We start from the raw sequence: 13,085 nt of genomic DNA, 5'->3' as shown, positions 1-13,085 counted from the left end.
TGTCAATATTTTGTTCCATGTGATTTCTATTCTGAGTTTCAGACAGTTTCTGTGCCAAGTGGACGAGGTGTTTAATGTTCATTCATTTGCCCCTTTTCCATCTCCATGTCCGGGAAAGACACAGAGAATAATGTCCCCTCATTAAGTATCTATTCACGATACTGAGATGGACAATTCCCGCTCCCCATCTTTCTGGTGGATAATGGATGCTCTGTTACACTTAGGTTTCTCTATAATTTGATCGCTAATTTTATTGAGTTTTTATATATTTATTTTCCCCGAGACCCAGACCCAGGGTAACGGCCGCCATCCTGTTTCAGCAGGGAGCAGGGCGCATGTGCGGCCTTCTTGTGGATGTAACAGTGAGTGAGTCCATGGGACATTTACATATTCAGGGTGAGAGGTGCTGATCCTCAACCGCTGGCGATACTTCAGCCCCACAATCCTAATCTCTGGCTGCCCAGTGTAAAGGTGGGTGGTGGGGTGGTTAATGCTGGATAAATCAGAGAATCTTTTCCTGTAACTGTTTATGGGCCTGTTTAAAACAGGAATTTGCAGATCCAGGATGGGTGACACACATGGGGGTGGTCACACTTGCTGCCGACCTCTCTTCCATGGTCTTGTCCGTGCCCGCGGGTCCCTGGTGAGAGAACATGCAGTATCCACCGGTACGCTTGATACCTCCCACAACCGGTGGGCACCTCAGGGTACAGTGTGTCTCATAGACACTGAAAACAACATCCTGGTTGAGTTAGGAAGGTTCCCTTTGCTTTTGTTGGGACGTTGTTGCTGATTTGAGCTTCTTTCAGTTTGATTGAACCACATGTTTGGGTGAATAATGTACCAAAGAAACTCGAATTTTCTGCTTTGAATTTCTATCCTGTACATACAGTGAATATTTTTGTAAACTGCTTTTACAGGGTACAAGAGGGAGATAATTTGCAGATCGGAAACTCAAACCAAACATCACATCAAGATCTGACAGTGTCACTCGATTCAGCAGGAAACATAAAAAATAGGAGCAGGAGCAGGCCATTCGGCCCTTCGAGCCTGCTCCACCATTCATTATGATCATGGCTGATCATCCAACTCAATAACCTGCTCCCGCTTTCTCCCCATATTCTTTGTTCCCTTTCGCTCCAAGAGCTATTTGTAACTCCTTCTTGAAAACATTCAAGGTTTTGGCCTCAACTACTTTCTGTGGTAGCGAATTCCACAGGCTCACCACTCTCTGGGTGAAGAAACTTCTCCTCATCTCAGTCCTAAATGGTCTACCCCATGTCCTCAGACTGTGACCCCTGGTTCTGGACTCCCCCACCATCGGGAACATCCTTCCTGCATCTCCCCTGCCTGGTCCTGTGAGAATTTTATAGATTTCTATGAGATCCCGCCTCATTCTCCTGCACTCCAGCGAATTTAATCCCAAGTAACTCCATCTCTCCTCTTATGTCAGTCCTGCCATCCCAGGAATCAGTCTGGTAAACCTTCGCTGCACTCTCTCTATAGCAAGAACATCCTACCTAGGATAAGGAGACTAAAACTGCACACAATATTCCAGGTGTGGTCTCACCAAGGCCCCGTATAATTGCAGCAAGACATCCCTGCTCCTGTGCTTGAATGCTTTCGCTATGAAGGCCAACATACCATTTGCCTTCTTTACCGCCTGCTGCACCTGTATGCTTACTTTCAGCAACAGGTGTACGAGATCACCCACGTCTCGTTGCACATTTCCCTCTCTCAATTAATAGCCATTCAGATAATAATATTCCTTCTTGTTTTTGCTACCAAAGTGGATAACCTCACATTTATCCAAATTATACTGCATCTGCCATGCATTTGCCTACTCACTCAGATTGTCCAAATCACACTGAAGCATCTCTGCATCCTCCTCACTGCTCACCCTCCCACCTAGCTTTGTGTCATCTGCAAATTTGGAGATATTAAATTTAATTCCCTCATCTAAATCATTGATATATATTGTGAAAAACTGGGGTCCCAGTACCTATCCCTGCGCTACCCCACTAGTCACTGCCTGCCTGCCATTTGGAAAAAGATCCATTTATTCCTACTCTTTGTTTCCTGTCTGCCAACCAGTTTTCTATACCTCTCAATATACTACCTCCAATCCTATGTGCTCTAATTTTACACGCTGATCTCTTATGTGGCACTTTTTCGAAAGCCTTCTGAAATTCCAAATAAACCACATCCACTGGTTCCCCCTCATCAACTCCAGTAGTTTCATACTCGAAATATTCCAGTAGATTTGTCAAGCATGATTTCCCTTTCATAAATCCACGCTGACTCTGTCCCATTCTGCCACTTTATTTTTCCAAGTGCTCAGCTAGTAAATCTTTTATAATGGACTCTAGAATTTTCCGCATGACTGACGTCAGGCTGACTGGTCTATAATTCCCGACGTTGGACCTGAATATCATTGATCTTTGACTGTCGAAGGAGAAATATTTGTGTTTTCTGTCTGTGTGAAAAGATTTCAAACGTCAGTGTGACTGGGAAAGCACCGAGACACAGACACGCCTAAGTGAGAGTGCTCCAGTGAACTGACTGTGGAAAGAGCTTTAACCTGTTACACCATCTGAAAAAAACATCTCACGATTCACAGCGGGGAGAAACTGTGCAAGTGTTGTGTGTGTGGACAAGGATTCAACTGATCGTTCAACATGGAGAGACACGAGGACACAGACACCTTGGAGAGACCGTGGAAATGTGGGGACTGTGGGTTAGGATTCAGATCCCCATCTGTGCTGGAAACTCATCAGCGCGCACACACTGGGGAGAGGCCTTTCATCTGCTCCGAGTGTGGGAAGGGGTTCACTCTACTAACCCACCTCACTTCACATCAACCTGTTCGCTCAGACATGAAACCTTTTGAATGTTGTGGCTATGAGAAGAGCTTTAAAAGCAAAAGGAATCTGCTGATACACCAGCGAGTTCACACTGGGGAGAGGCCATTAACCTGCTCTAACTGTGGGAAGGGATTCACTCAGATAAGTACCCTCACTTCACATCAACTTGTACACTCTGACAAGAGGCCTTTTAAATGTTCTGACTGTGAAAAGTGCTTTAAAAGCAGAAAGATTCTGCTGACACACCAGCAAGTTCACACTGGGCAGAAACCATTCAACTGCTCCAAGTGTGGGAAGAGATTCACTCAACTAACCCGGTTCACATCACATCAACGTGTTCACTTTGAAAAGAAACCTTTTAAACGTGCCGACTGTGTGAAAAGCTATAAAAGCAAAATGGGTCTGCTGACACACCAGCGAGTTCACACTGGAGAGAGGCCTTTCACTTGCTCCATGTGTGGGAAGGGATTCATTTACCCATCCCTCCGGCTGACACACCAGCGAGTTCACCCTGGAGAAAGGCCATTCACCTGCTCCGTGTGTGGGAAGGGATTCAGTCATTCATCCACCCTGCAGACAGACCAATGTATTCACAAGTGACTCCCGGGGTTGGATTCTGCTGTTATTGTAGCTGCAAATCACATCCAGGACTGAACCATGCTCTTTCCGACAGTTGGGGTTTGTTTCTGCTGATGTTAATAATCCCTGTCACTGGGCTGGAGTTTAATATCCTGGATAAAGGTTAAATCAATCAGCTTTGTGTCAAACATTGTTGACATATTAGTCTAGGCATTGAATGCAAGAGCAGGGACGTTATGATGGAGCAGTATAAAGCATTAGTTAGGCCACATTTGATGTACTCTGTGCAGTGCTCTTTGCCGCACTATAGGAAGGATGTGATTGCACTGGAGAAGGTGCAGAGGAGATTCACTCAGGATGTTGCCTGGGCTGGAGAGTTTCAGTTATGAAGAGAGATTAGATAGGCTGGGGTTGTTTTCCTTGGAGCAGAGAAGGCTGAGGGTGTACCTGGTAGAGGTGTACAAAATTATGAGGGGCATAGATAGGGCGGATAGGAAGACATTTTTCTCTTTAGTGGAGGGGTCAATACTCAGGGGGGCATAGATTAAAGGTAAGGGGCAGAAGGTTTAGAGGGGATTTGAGGATTTTCTTTTCACCCAGAGGGTGGGGGCTATCTGGAACCTACCGGTGAAGCCTAGATCCCGTGAATGAATTTTAAAAGAAAGACAACGCTTTCATCCCAGAAATCAACTGAGTGAACCTTCCCTGAAATGCTTCTAATACAACTCTATCCATCCTCAAGATTATCCATAACTATGTTATCATAAGGTGCGAATGGTATGAGCTGGAACTTGGTCTTTTTTATTTTTCAATCCATTTGCTAACAGAATCTGCCCCTCCCTTCCCCAGATTCAGACAATGATTAACTGAGACTCAGTCGCTAATGGCGGCATTAAAAGTGGATAAATCCCCAGGCCCAGGTGAAATGTGGAACTCAGTGCCTGAGGGAGTGGTAGAGGCAGGAACCCTCACAACAGTTAAGAAGTATTTAGATGAACACTTGAAACACCACAGCTTACAGGGCTACGGGCCAAGTGGTGGAAGATGGATGAGAGTAGATGGGCATTGATGATGACCACTGCAGGAATTCACCAAGGCTCCTTCGACAGCACCATCCAAACCCATGATCACTACCATCTAGAAGGATAAGGGCAGCAGATAGATGGGAACACAACCACCTGGAAATTCCCCTCCAAGTCACTCATCATCCTGAAAGGGAAATATATTGCCATTCCTTCACTGTCGTTGGTTCAAAATCCTAGAAGTCCCTTCCTAACAGCATTGTGGGTGTAGCTACACCACATGGACTGCAGTGGTTCAAGAAGGCAGCTCATCACCACCTTCTCAAGTGGAACTAGCGGTGGGCAATAAATCCTGGCCCAGCCAGCAAAGCCCATATCCCATGAATGAAGAAGAAAAAACAGGGTATGAGTGATTATTGTGGCCAGTAGAATGAAACAATGTTTTAAATTATCAATACAGTAAGACCTATTCCAGATAAAAATTGTCTCTCAAACATTCAGGAAAGAATTAAACACATTGAACATGTCAAAGTGAGTCAAATTAATTTGAAGAAGGAAATAGAATCTGGATATGGAAAATATCCACAAAGAGGATGCAGGTTAACAGAGAGCTGAAGAATCTTTAAAGTCTGTGCATAAACTTTTGTTTGAACCAGATGTAATTACAACATGTCAATAATTTAGAATTGTGTGGGATGATCAGCAGATGGGGAGGATGAATCTAAGTCAATAGTTATCACATTTTAGTGGAAGTTTTGACATTTATTCTTGGTGCCAGCTCAAGTGTTTGTGTTGCTGATTCTGATCATTCTAGTAGCTTTAGTATGTTATCTACAGTTTGTCATCAAGAAATTAGGAAAACAAGCTCGTAGCTTAGAAATAGTGAGGTTAGTCAGAAATCAGTTGTGAGAAGTCAGAAAGGATATTCCCTTCTCTAGGTGGGGAGATCTGTGAGAAATAACTGTCTAATTAACCTTATAAAATCTTCAGAAATTTAATGAACATTACAGAAATAGTTCTCTCTCTCTCTTCCTTGTTTAGGAAGAAAGGTTCCTGGGTTGATAAACATAGGACAACGTACCCTTATGATAACTCATCGGGATGGTCTCAGTAGTTATGGGATGGAATTTGTAGTAGTGATTGAAGACAATGGCTTTTGTCTTCAATTTTTAATTGGAGGAAATTTCTGCTCATCCAGTACTGGATGTGGGATAAGCAATTTGATCATTTAGGGACAGTGGAGGAATGGCGAGGGATGGTGGTGAGGTAGATCTGGGCGTTGTCAGTGTAAATGTGGAAAGTAACACGGTGCTTTTGGATGATGTCACCGAGTGGCAGCATGTAGATGAGAAATAGGAGGGACCAAAGACAGATCCTGTTTTTAGGATGGGTCAGGATGGTGGATTAAAAGGTGAGAGGGACAGTACCAGAAGAGAGTGAGACAAAACTGTGAATAATATCAGCTAACATGGAGAAGTTGGGTGATCAGTAGATCAGTGAGAGTGGGGTCAGTATAGCAGAAAGTGAGTCTCGTGGACAAGATGAGCAGTGAGAGGACATGAGGGGAGATGGGAGAGAAACTGGAGAAAATGTGGGTTCAGGGTTCAGACAGTTTGTCCCAGTGGGCTAGTGGAAGGGAGGGAAGCAGCAGAGGCAGCTGATCGGATTTTCTCAATCTTAGTGACAAAGAAGCTCCATGGGCAGAATTTTGCCCTTGGCGTGCAGGCTCGGCGGGGGCGAGTGGGGCAGTCAGGAAGCCGCCCGCTGCCTGCAATCAGGCCCGGAAGGCAATTTCATACTGGGGGCCAATTAAGGCCTGTGCTGTGTGAAACGTGAGCAGCAGTGCTCAGCGCTGCCTGTGCGGGCGGGGGGAGGAGTGCGAGCTGGGTGAGTGTGACCTTTGTGCATGCACGCGAGAGTGAGCGATATAATCTCCCTGAGGCAGAGAGCTGTCTCCGAGAGATGGATTGATTTGAAAAAGAAATTAAAGATTTCATACAGGTTATGAAACATGTCCCCTCATGTCACTCTGTCACATGATCAGGGAGATGTTTTTAATTAATAAGGTAAAAGCAAAATACTGCAGGGCCGTACTTCTTCAAGACATGCATTCCTGGAAGAGAAGTGGCAGTGAATTAAATAAGATAAAAGCAAAATACTGCAAAATACTTTTGCAAAAAAGCAAAACTCTGTTTGTCTCTCCAGAAATGCTATCAGACCTGCTAAATTTTTCCAGCATTTTCCATTTTTGTTTCATGTTTTTAATTCAAGTGTAAAATTTGATTTGCTTCAGGCGACCTCGTCCCGTCCGTGGATGAGGTTTCCTGAAAAAGGTAAAGGCCGCTTGGCCTTTTCGCCCGCCCGCCAACCATTAGGTTCGATGGGCAGCGTAAATTTGAATTTAATTAACTTCTTAGTGGCCTTACAGGCTTCTTAATTGTTAGTGAAATATTGCGGGACTGCGCGATGACGTCGGGACGCTCGCCTACCAAGCGTAATTTTCTGCCCCATGAGCTCCTCACACTTGTTGTTGGAGGTGAGAATGAAGGAGACGGGGTGAGGAAGAGCCCTTCAAAAGGAACTAACTTGTGTTTGAGAGATTGAAAACACTTGACACAGGGTGAGTTTAACACAAAGCTGATTTATTGGACTTTTATCCAGGATATTACTCCCTATAACTGACCTGGAGTTTAGTAACATCAGCAGAAAGAGACCCCAATGAACATGGTTCAGTCCTGGATGTGATTTCACAACAACATCCAATCACTGCAGTTACTTGTGAACTTGCTGGGGTCTCTGTAAATGGTATAAGCGAGTGAATCCCTTCCCACACTCAGAGCAGGTGAACGGTCTCTCCCCAGTGTGAACTCGCTGGTGTGTCAGCAGGCAGGATGACTGAGTGAATCCCTTCCCACACTCGGAGCAGGTGTAAGGTCTCTCCCCAGTGTGAACTCGCTGGTGTACAGTGAGTTGAGATGATCGCCTGAACCCAGTCCCGCACTGAGAGCACCTGAACGGTCTCTCATCAGTGTGAACACGTTGATGGGACATCAGCTCCCCGGAACTTTAATAGCATTTCCCGCAGCCTGGGCATTTAAAGGGTTGCTTGTCAGTGTGAACTCGCTGGTGTCTCAGCAGGTTGAATGAGGTGGTGAATCCCTTCCCACACTCAGAGCAGATGAACGGTCTCTCCCCAGTGTGAATTCGCTGGTGTTTAGTGAGTTGAGATGATCGCCTGAACCCAGCCCCACAGTGAGAGCACCTGAACGGTCTCTCGTCAGTGTGAACATGTTGATGGGACATCAGTTCCCTGGAACTTTTATAGTATTTTCCACACTCTGGACATTGAAAAGGCCTCTCCCCAGTGTGAACTCGCTGGTGTATCAGTAGATTGGATGAGGTAATGAAGCCTTTCCCACACTGGGAGCAGGTGAACGGTCTCTCCCCAGTGTGAATTCGCTGTTGTACAGTGAGATGAGATGAACGTCTGAACCCAGTCTCACAGTGAGAGCACCTGAATGGTCTATCGTCAGTCTGAACACGTTGATGGCACATTAGTTCCTCAGAACTTTTACAGCACTTCCCACAGTCTGAGCATTTAAAAGGCCTCTTATCAATGTGAACTCACTGGTGTGTCTTCAGGCTGGATGACTGACTAAATCCTTTCCCACACTCGGAGCAGGTGAACGGCCTCTCCCCAGTGTGACTGCAGCGATGAGTTTCCAGCTCAGACGGGAACCTGAATCCCATTCCACAATCCCCACATTTCCACGGTTTCTTCCCACTCTGAGCGGTGTCTTTTCCTTCCATGTTCAAAATCCGATGATATTCATGTTACGGTAAATTGGGTGACACCGTCAGATGCTGATGTGATGTTTAGTTTCAGTTTCCCGACTGCAAATCCTCCTCTTCTAAAAACCAGTGAAACTGATTTAAAACAGAAAAAAGGGAGTGAGGGAGAACCCACAAAAACACAAAGGCAGGTTGTGAAATTGAGCTGAATGAATCTGGGAATTTGTGGGGCCGGCGCTAGGAAAAAGTGACCATGAAAACTGCCGGATTGTCATAAAAACCCAACTGGTTCACTAATGTCCTTCAGGGAAGGGAACCTGCCACCCAGTCTGGGCCTACATAAGACTCTGGCCTACAAGGGAGGAGAGGGAGAGAGAGGTGGGAGAGGCAGGGTGTGAAGGGATACCTACAACACAACAAGAATTTTGACAAAGTCTCCAGAAACCTCAACCTCCACCACCGAAAGGACCAGGGTAGAAGGTGTATGTGAACACCATCACCTCCAAGATCCCCTCCAAGTCACACACTGTCCTGACTTGTCTGGATGAACAGAAATTTCCTCCATTTCAATATTGGGAAGACTGAAGCCATTGTCTTCAGTCCCCACTACAAACTCCACTCCCTGACCACTGGCTCCATCCCTCGCCCTGACAACTGTCTGAGGCTGAATCAGACATTTATAGGGACATAGGAGCAGGAATAGGCCATTCAGACCGTTGAGCCTGCTCCAACATTCAATCTGATCAAAGTCCTTTTCCACACCCTCCATATATCCCTGTATGTAATTGCTCAACCTGTCAACCATTCCTTTGTTCCGTCTAGACTTAACTCTCCGAACACACACCCGGCCGGCTTCCCACATTCAGCCTCCCTGTAATACAAAACTCTGCTTACTCACACCAAGCCTTGTTCACCCATCACCCCTTTATTAACCGACTTACAAAGCCTCTGGGTTAAGGAGGACCTCAATTTGAAATTTCACATACTCGTTTTCAAATCCGTCCATGGTCTCTCACTCCCTACCTCTGTAATCTCCTCCAGCCTCACAGCCCTCCGAGATATCTACACTTCTCTAATTCCGACCTGCTCAGTGTTCCTGATTTTAACTGCTCCACCTTTTGTGTCTCCCCCAGCAGCTGCCAAGGCCACAAGCTCTGGAATATCCCCCTTAAACCTCTCTACCTCACTTTCCTCCTTTAAGATAATCCATAAAACCTACATCTTTCAGTGAATTTTTGTGCATCTGCCCTGATATCTCTTCAGGTGGCTCAGTATCAAATGTTGCTTTCTAACACTCCTGTGAAACACCTTGGTACATTCCATTACACAATAGAATTAATTCATTACCATTTTAGGGTGGGCAGAATCTGATGGTCAACATAGGCACTAAAGTGGAAGAGAGATGGACTATAGCGCAGGATAAACAACTCCTGAAAGATACTGTGGGAAGATAAAGCTGGGGAGCCAGCAGCACATGGTCAGGGGATGGGCAGCAGTGGAAACCTCATTTAGACACATTTGGCAGAAGGAACATTAAAATCCTAAACATAATTAAAATACATCCATTATTAGAGACAGAGGAAGTTAGACAATGGCAGAGAGGTGATCAGGGAGAGCAGAGGATGAAACAGAGCAATAGATGGACATGGATTCAGATCCATAGTAAAGGAGTCACGCCAGCCCCAGAGCCATGAAATCTCTCATAGATAACAGAGAACAGCACTAAAAGCCCTAAACTGTTGATGAATAGTCAAAAATACTCAACTCTGAAATAATTACAGTTTTTAAATTTAAAATCTCCTGCTGGATCCCGCAGCTGGAAAGATATCAGAAGCACTGGAGTCAGAGAAAAATCTCCCAGTTGAGGAAATACCCGGGGAGCGGAGTGATGTCACCGTGTAATTGTCGATGTGTGATGATGTCACAGTGTAATTGTCGGTGTGTGATGATGTCATAGACACGGACACAGAACATCCGGGTCTGTGCAAACCAGTGATCACCACACATTCTGAAAGACGTGAGGGTCCTTGAGAAAGTGCAGAGGAGATTTACCAGGGTCAGAGATGAGGGATTTTAGTTGTAAGGTTAGTTTGGAGAAACTGGGGTTGTTCTCCTTGGAGTAAAGTGGATTGAGGGGAGATTTGATGGAGATGTATAAGTTTATAATAGGTTCAGATAAGAAACATGAAGATGTTCACATTAGTTGATCATAAAAGGTTTACGGACACAGACTTAAGATTTGAGGCAAGATCTATAGGGGGGATGTGAGGAAAAAATTTTACACAGTGAGTGATTGAGTGATCCGGAACTCAGTGCTTACACTCAGAGGCCGATAATATTCAGGTCCTGATGAATCAAGTGACTCTGTCAGCTCTTGATGTGATGTTTGGTTTGAGTTTCCCGTCTACAAATCCTTCCCATTCAACATCCTGTAAAAAGGAGATTATAAAAAAACTCTGTCACTGCCAGTCTAGGATAGAAATTGCGAAGAGACAAATATTTCTCTTTGTTTGCGTTTGCTGTGTGTAAATCCTCCCCTTCTAACCCCCTGTAACAGGAGTTTCCAAAATTCATCCCTGTCAGTCCAGGATTCACAATATTCTCTCCTCCTGCTACCTGGACCAGGATGACCGCGCATGCGCCCTGCCGCACAGCCGCTGCCACCGGGCCGAGCAGAGGGAGACACCCAGCCATTTCCGGTCTGTTCACCGCAAACACGGGACCGGTAGTTTTATATTAAGGCTCTGCGGACTGCACCAAGTGTTTATGAAACATCCCTGCCCACTCCGCTGGCTCCATTCCTCCCGCCCACCTAGTAACTCTGGTATTCTGCTGCAGTCGCCATTTTCTCAACAGGTCGCCGGCTCCGGTCACGGGACAGCACTGCGCATGCTCAGATAGTAGACTGCAATGCGCGGGTGCCAATTACTCTTCGCTGTGCGCATGCGCAAGGCCTTGGCATTCTGGGTAGAACACCTTCTGTCCCGCTCTGAATGCTGGATGAATGGTCCGCCATTCGAGGCCGATATTCTTGCATGTAAAATTATGTTTCATGTTCCGATGATGATCGGACGCTTGGAGAGAAAATTTAAAATTATTAATTCGATTAATAGAACAGTCAAAGTACACGGGCCTTCGTACAAAGTACCATACTTCTGTCCTGGGTGTAATTAACAACGGAACAAACTCCAACAGTTAGAGGTGAATTCACTGGATTCTCAGCAGTCCGGGTGAAGAAGTGATTTTTCCTTCCATTCGCCGAGCATTTAAACTCTGCTTTGTCATTCAGAACGTGACTGTTGCGAATTAAATCCTTTGAACTTTTAAAGCTGGATTGTTAACAGGTGGCCAAACTGAGAAAATCCCTTCGCAGAGTTTTCTCCATCAGATGAGACTGCTCCTGTGTCAACTATTAAAGTGACACCTCAGTTAAACCTCATTGATTACAATAATGCCACTGCACAAAGCTAATGGAGTTTCCCCAGGCAAGTGGTGGTCTAGTAAACGCAAACTGTTCACACTTGTGGTGAGCAAAATGAATTGATTTCAGCACATTGCACATTCTCGCCTGGGATTGAGTTTATCAGTTATAACTTATTTTCTACAATTATATTAGCAGATTGAAACATTATTTATCTGCTGGAATGTTGAAATGAGAAGGAAAGGCTGATGGGATGGGAGTATGCTAATCCTCCCTCTGATACCTTGTGAAGTGAAATGATGCCCTGTCTGCAGGGAGCACGTGCCAAGCTTCCCAGAGGGTAGTTTAAACGGTTGTGTTAACCCACTCTAACATAACTAATAGTAACACTACTTTGAACGTTATTTATAAATAATAATTTTAGGAAACTCTGGACACAGTAATGGCTCCTTGTGCATTGTACCCAGTTCAGGCTCAGTGAGGGGCAGTGGGAGCAGAGAGAAGAGAGATTCCTGCTTCATGTTGACACATTGTCCCCAGTTCAGACTCAGTGAGGAGGAGTGGGAGCAGGGAGGAGAGAGTTTCCTGCTTCATGTTGATACATTGTTGGGAACTCGACAGAGCAGTTCTGATGAATCATGCAGCCTCAGCTGCTGAGTGCTTCCAGCTTTGTTTTTTTACTTTTAAATTTCAAGATTCATCTTCTGCAATTATTATTTTTACAGATCTGTATTTCAATTGATCCTAGGCTTTTTTTCAATTTGTGATTAGTAGTTTTTCAGTTTTGTGTATCCATGCACAGAATGTGAGACAGCATTTATTGCCAATCCCTACTTGCCCTTGAGAAGGTCGTAGTGAGCTGCCTTCTTGAACGGCTGCAGTCCTTGTGGTGTAGGAACACCCGCAGTGCTGTTAGAGAGGACTTAATTATGATACAATCTTTCAGAGCCAATAATTAAACTTGGCTCAAATATATTAAGTGGAGAAATGAAAGCAAAATGTTCACTTAAAAGATACTGAAACATGATATTTATTCATGTGCTGATATAATTCGCGTCTATTTAACTGATTTTTTAACCTGTGTGTGCTGCTCCACCTGTGTTTTCCAACCCATCTTTTGAAGACTCCAGCCGAGCAAAGAAAGCAATCAAATTAATTCAGCAACCTCGAACTTTATATTCACCCCCTTTCTGCATTAGGTGATTTTTTTGTGCTAAGCAGACTTCATACAATCCAAAGGAAGACATTTTATTAAATGGAAGTGACTTCCATCCCATCTTAACTGGATATACTTAATTATTGCACACGTGTCCTCTGAAAGCTGCGGAACATTTGTAACATTTAACTGTTAAACTCTGAGTTTAGATCACTGCTCTAAATAGAGAAATCCAACTAAGATGATAGTTG

The 13,085-nt window shown here is 44.8% G+C and overlaps 3 protein-coding genes and 1 pseudogene across 3 annotated transcripts in view; 2 read left to right on the top strand and 2 right to left on the bottom strand.

Moving 5' to 3' along the window:
* The window catches only part of LOC144698562 (uncharacterized), a 1,040,782-nt gene extending 1,030,086 nt beyond the window's left edge, over positions 1-10,696 (bottom strand). The window contains exon 1 of the mRNA XM_078570494.1: positions 10,580-10,696. The gene's annotated coding sequence lies outside the window, so the exon portion shown is untranslated. The remainder of the gene's footprint in view (positions 1-10,579) is intronic.
* LOC144698561 (uncharacterized) overlaps positions 1-13,085 on the bottom strand; it is a 134,149-nt gene that overhangs the window by 67,490 nt on the left and 53,574 nt on the right. The gene's annotated exons all lie outside the window — the stretch shown is intronic.
* The window catches only part of LOC144698306 (uncharacterized), a 119,378-nt gene that overhangs the window by 87,539 nt on the left and 18,754 nt on the right, over positions 1-13,085 (top strand). The gene's annotated exons all lie outside the window — the stretch shown is intronic.
* The window catches only part of LOC144698560 (uncharacterized), a 59,792-nt pseudogene that overhangs the window by 40,476 nt on the left and 6,231 nt on the right, over positions 1-13,085 (top strand).

Source organism: Cetorhinus maximus, chromosome 23 (assembly GCF_964194155.1).
Source record: "Cetorhinus maximus chromosome 23, sCetMax3.hap1.1, whole genome shotgun sequence".
NCBI lineage: Eukaryota > Metazoa > Chordata > Chondrichthyes > Lamniformes > Cetorhinidae > Cetorhinus > Cetorhinus maximus.
The sequence above is the reverse complement of the archived record's forward strand: the minus strand, read 5'-3'. Positions and strand labels throughout refer to the sequence as shown.